Source organism: Dipodomys ordii, unplaced genomic scaffold (genome assembly GCF_000151885.1).
Source record: "Dipodomys ordii isolate 6190 unplaced genomic scaffold, Dord_2.0 Scaffold133, whole genome shotgun sequence".
NCBI classification, from domain to species: Eukaryota; Metazoa; Chordata; class Mammalia; order Rodentia; family Heteromyidae; genus Dipodomys; species Dipodomys ordii.
This window is the reverse complement of record NW_012267349.1, coordinates 3475056-3480677: the sequence shown is the minus strand read 5'-3', so window position 1 is coordinate 3480677 and position 5622 is coordinate 3475056. Positions and strand designations below refer to the sequence as shown.

Sequence of the window (5622 nt, the reverse complement as noted above, 5' to 3'; positions counted from 1 at the left end):
TTTTTTCTTTTTGCTTATGTGGTGCTGAGGAATCGAACCCAGGGCCTCAGGCATGCAAGGCAAGCGCTCTACCACTGAGCCACCTTCACAACCCAAATGTCTACATTTTTAAAGCTATCTACTTGATATTTCTTTAATATTTAATATTCTTTAATATTTTCTGTAGTTTTATATTTCAGCAAAAGTTTACCAAAATTCCTAAATGTACTTTGCTTTTTTAAATCTTTGCATGTCTACGTGTATTTTATATATATGAATGAATTTGTGCGTGTAATTTCTGTGTGTGTGTGTGTGTGTGTGTGTGTGTGTGTGTGTCTGTCTGTCTGTCTGTCCTGGGCCTTGAACTCAGTGCCTGGGCACTGTCCCTGAACCTTTTTTCTTTTTTTGGCTCAAGGCTAGCACTTTTACCACTTTATCCACCGCTCCACTCCCAGATTTTTGGTGGTTAGTTGGAGGTAAGCATCTCAACTTTCATCTGATCAGACTGTCTTGGAACCACCATGCTCAGATCTTGGCCTCCTGAGTAGCTAGGATTACAGGTATAGCCACTGGCACCTGACTTGTGCATATAATACTTTAGAACATATATCTGTCGAACTAGTTGTATTTTAGCTACTCTATCCAAAAGAAAGCAAATCATAATAAAAGTGCATTTGAATGTACATATATATCACACATATGTGTCACATACACCTGTATTTCTCTTCTGAACTTATTATCTATTATTATCTATCTGTCCCTGTAGCTGTTCGTTTATGTATTTGGTAGTGTTGGGGATCGGTGTTGGGGAGCAAATGATAACAATTGCCTATACCAGACAAGCACTGTACTACTGATCTATACCTTACCCCCAACACTATTTTTTTTTTGGGCGGGGAGGTCTGGTTGTGGGGCCTGAACTCTGGGCCTGGGCGCTGTCCCTCAGCTAACACTCTACCACTTGAGCCACAGCACCACTTCCATTTTTTTTTTCTTTTTTGCTTATGTGGTTCTGAGGAATCAAACCCAGGGCCTCATGCATGCAAGGCAAGCGCTCTACCACTGAGCCACCTTCCCAGCCCTCCAACACTATTTTTAAAAGTTCTACTTCATCGATCAATTCTGACAAGAAATAGAATTTTACTCAAGTGTTTCAACTTGAAAGATTTTTGTAAGAAATTAAGAGCCAAGAACTAGTGTGTTGCCAAGAACTCTATGATAACTAGGAGCAATACTAGGCCTAGGAGTACAAGCTAGCCCAGAATACTGGAGTAGCAAAACAGGCTGTAAGAATTAAACTGTGATTCTGGAAGGACCCAGTTATTATCAGACCTTCCCCTACCACTCTGTCCTTCTACCCTATGATCTCCAGTTATTCCATTTTTAAATCCTGTTTGAAGCCAATCATTCAGCAAGGGAGTAATCTTTAGGAGGGAGCAAATGGAAAAAAATCAGTACAACTTGGACTTCCAGAGGATTTTTATAGGATATGATCCCCTATTCATGTTACCTACCTTTACTTTCTTTGTATAAATATATACATACATATCACACTTTATAACAAATAACATGGAAATTAACATTAAGAATAAAATCACCACTAATTAAAGCAGTGATGATTTATAAGCAAATATGAGATCTTAAAACAATATAGAAAATTTGTTACTAGAAGTAGAGAATCTCAGCTAAATCCTAGCCTTTTCTGCTTATTTACAGTTACGTTTTGGAACATAATTAGTATATTAGAAAATTTATAAAATACAGTATTGCCTTTTATTTTAAAATTTTATTTTGGAAATTTTATAGCCTGTCTGTGTTAGTACAGAAAGAAGTACAATGAACCTCTATGCGGTTCTCATTTGCCTTTAATAACTATGAACATTTTGCTGTTTTTCACTGTTCTTGTTCCTTGTCCTCTACCTACATACTTTTTTTCCCTGGAATATTTTCAAATAAATTAAAGAATACACATCTCTAACAATTAACTACTTTTTCATAATCATAATGTCATTACCACAGCTAGAAAGATTTAATTCCTCCGTTTATCTAATATTTGGTCCATTTTAAAATGTTTCTACTTATTTAACATTTGTCTTTAAGCTGTTGTTTTTCAAGATCCAAACAAGAGCCACACCTTAAATTTTGTTCTTTTTAACTTCTACTAGATCAGTAAATGACTAAAAATACGGTAATATTTATCATTTTAGCCACTTTCTGTTATGAATTATGCCCACCAATCCTTTTCTTTCTCTCCTTTTCTTTCTTCCCTCCCCTCCCTTTCTTTCACCTCCCCCTTTCTTCATTCCTTCTGTCCTTTCTTTCTCTTCATTCCTTCCTTTCCTTTTTCCATCTTTCTTCCCTTTCTCTTTCCCTTTGTTTTTCCTTTTCTTTTTCTCTTCCTTTCCCTGCCCTGTCCTTCCTTGCCCCTCTTGTCCCTCCTTCCCTTCCTCTCTTCTCCTCTCCCCTCCTTTTTTCCCTTTCCTTTGTTCTCTCTCTTCCCTCCTTTCTCCTCTCCTCTCCTCTCCTTCCCTCTTAATCTTCCTTAAGAAGGAGCAAATAGAGAATAATCAGTGCAACAACTTGGATTTCCAGATAATTTGTATAGAATATGATCTTCTATACATGTTACATACCCATGCTTCCTCTCTATAAATATACATGTATATACCAAAGTTCAAAGAAATGGATGACAAGAAATATCGTTTCTAGCAATAAAGACATATTACTTTTTTTTTTTTTTTTTGTCATGGGGCCTGAACTCTGGGCCTGGGCACTGTCCCTCAGCTCTTCAGCTCAAGGCTAGTGTTCTACCACTTGAGCCACAATGCCAATCTGGCTTTTTCTGCTTATGTGGTGCTGAGGAATGGAGCCCAGAGCCTCATGCATGCAAGGCAAACACTCTACCACTGAGCTGCCTTCTCAGCCCTACATACTACTTTTTAATACATTAAGTGAATGATTTATGTGTAAGGATACATAAAGGGTTTTTTTTTCTATCTAGAATGTAGAGTTAGAGAATGGCAATAAAATACAGGAAAATGTTATCATTTTTAGCAGCAGTTAGAACAGATCCTTGGGTTAGTGATGGTCCATTCTAAGAAAGTGAGGAAATCAACAAATGAAGTACAATGTAGAACACTTCTTAGGTTTACAAAATGAAATACAATTCTTACTTCCCATGAAGGAAATTGTCATTATTTGTCTGCAGATCATAGTGTATGAATGGGAGTATGGGAATGGTTGTTTTGGGGACAGGTTAATACTCTTTGATTTGCATCTTACTTCTGGATCTGTGGTGCTTCAATGTAAGTTCATGTACTATACATTCCCTTCCCCCTTTAAAGTTTCTAACATAGGGAAAATAACTTCTCACAGTTATGTAACTTTCAGCTTATCATGACAACTGAACTACATTTAAATTTAACCATATGTATTCTTGAAAATATTGTGGGCTTGTCTCTCATAAGAACTTTAGGGCCAGAATTTAGTTGCGTTAAATGTGAAAAAAAATCTAATGAATTCGTATTCTTACTAAAACTGAGATTAAGCTACATGCTTTAACACCCTTTATTAGTTTTGTATATGTATTTGTCTGTTAAACAAGGTGAAGTTCCTTTATTAAAAAGGAATGGTTTTGTGTTATGTTGGTCAGGAGCTCTGGACCTGAGAAAGTGATATCTCTTGCTCTGGGTCACAGTGCCACCTGGGGGTCAAGGAGAAAGACTGCCCTGGTGTCATACCAGAATCAGAAATCTTTGTTATTACTAAGGCAAATACCAAGACACCATTCACCATCTTTTTGTAGTTTCTAGAATAATGCTGTTGGTTTATTTAATGATGTAGAATGATGCCATATTAAAAAAAAGCTAATAATGTAACAGTTAGTAGTTTGATACCCTTATTTTAGTGCCAGTCTTGGGGCTTAAACTCAGGTCCTGACACTGTCCTGAACTTTGTTGCACAAAGCTAGTGTTCTGCCATTTGAGCCACAGCTCTACTTCTGGTGCTTAATTGGAGATAAGAGTCCCCTGGACTTTCATGCCTTGGCTGGCTTAGCCTCTGGAGTAGCTAGAATTACAGGCATCAATCACTGGTACCCAGCTCTACCCCCCCCCCTTTTAAAAGAATATCACCACCTTCTTTTTTCCTTCTTCCTCTCCCTTCCCTACTTTCTCCTCCCCTCCCCTCTTAATCTTAAATATAAAACAAATGTAATATATGTTGCCTAAGTTATTTTATACGTATACTGCTACTTAGAGTATGTATAGGCATTGGTAATAGTTTATGATTTACCATAAAAAGACTAGTAAATCAGTGCCAATTTTCAAACTGAAATACTTTGTGCATCTATCTATATACCTATGTATATGTTCTAAGTATTTCACATGCATACACACACATATACAATATGTATATTTCTTTTCTTTTTTTCTTTTTGGAATGGTGTTAGAGCTTGAATTCAGAACGTAGGTGCTGCTTTTGAGTTTTTTTGCTGAAGGCTAGCACTCTATTACTTGAGCCCCAGCTCTACTTCCTCCTTTTTTGTGGATAATTGGAAATAAAAGTCATAGACTTTCTTGCCCAGGCTGGCTTTGAACTGTGATCCTCAAATCTTAGCTTCCTGAGTAGCTAGAATTACAGGCATGAGCCACTGGCACCTGACTAAAACACATATATTTTATGCTGTGTATTTGTATGTATTTAGTTTTTTAGATGGAAGATAAATTTTTCTTAGTATGTATAATGTGATTATATAATTTAAAGATATGTAAATGAAGGACAAATAATACATGATTCTCCTTAATAAAGTACCCAGAATATTTATTTATTTACTTATTTTTTGTCTGTCATGGGGCTTGAACTCAGAACCTGAGCACTGTCCCTGAACTCTTACATTCATTGTTAGCACTTTTCCACTTTGAGCCACAGCACCACTTCTGGTTTTCTGATGCTTAATTGGAGATAAAAGTCTCATAGACTTTCCTGCCCAGGTTGGCTTTGAACTGTGATCCTCAGATCTTAACCTCCTGAGTATGTAGAACAGCATCCAGCTTATAATATGTATTAATAAAAGTATGATATAAGTAGTTATCACAGGAGCAAGGACAATAAGGGTTGTGGATAGTTCTTACAGGTCTATTCATAATATTGACTGTTTCAACCTGGACTGGACAGAAAAATAAATAGTCAAGTGAAGTTAGTTCCACAAAGTGCATATGTGGTAGGAGCTTTACATGTATATGGCATAACTTTATTATATATATATATATATATATGTTTATTGCTTTCTTTTACCTGTACAAAAATCTAAAGCTTAAAAAAGTTAATATATAACAAATTAATAGTCTTTTCTCTGCTCCACTCTCAAGATATGTCTACAGTTATAAACTAATAGAAGATACCGATGAGATTGTAACTATTTTTGCTTGAATCTATTCTGCTACCCTTTCTTCCAGAGGTGTACAATGAAATACTGAAATGACTTTCAGGTGTACTAGGGATCCTGTCATGTCATTCTTGTTTCAATACCAACACTAAAAAAAGGTCAGGGCTGGGAAGGTGGCTCAGTGGTAGAGTGCTTGCCTTGCATGCATGAGGCCCTGGATTTGATTCCTCAGCACCACATAAGCAGAAAAAAAAAAA

The 5622-nt window shown here is 36.4% G+C and overlaps 1 protein-coding gene across 1 annotated transcript in view; it reads left to right on the top strand.

The window, feature by feature from the left end:
- Zranb3 (zinc finger, RAN-binding domain containing 3) overlaps nt 1–5622 on the top strand; it is a 228760-nt gene that overhangs the window by 55181 nt on the left and 167957 nt on the right. The gene's annotated exons all lie outside the window — the stretch shown is intronic.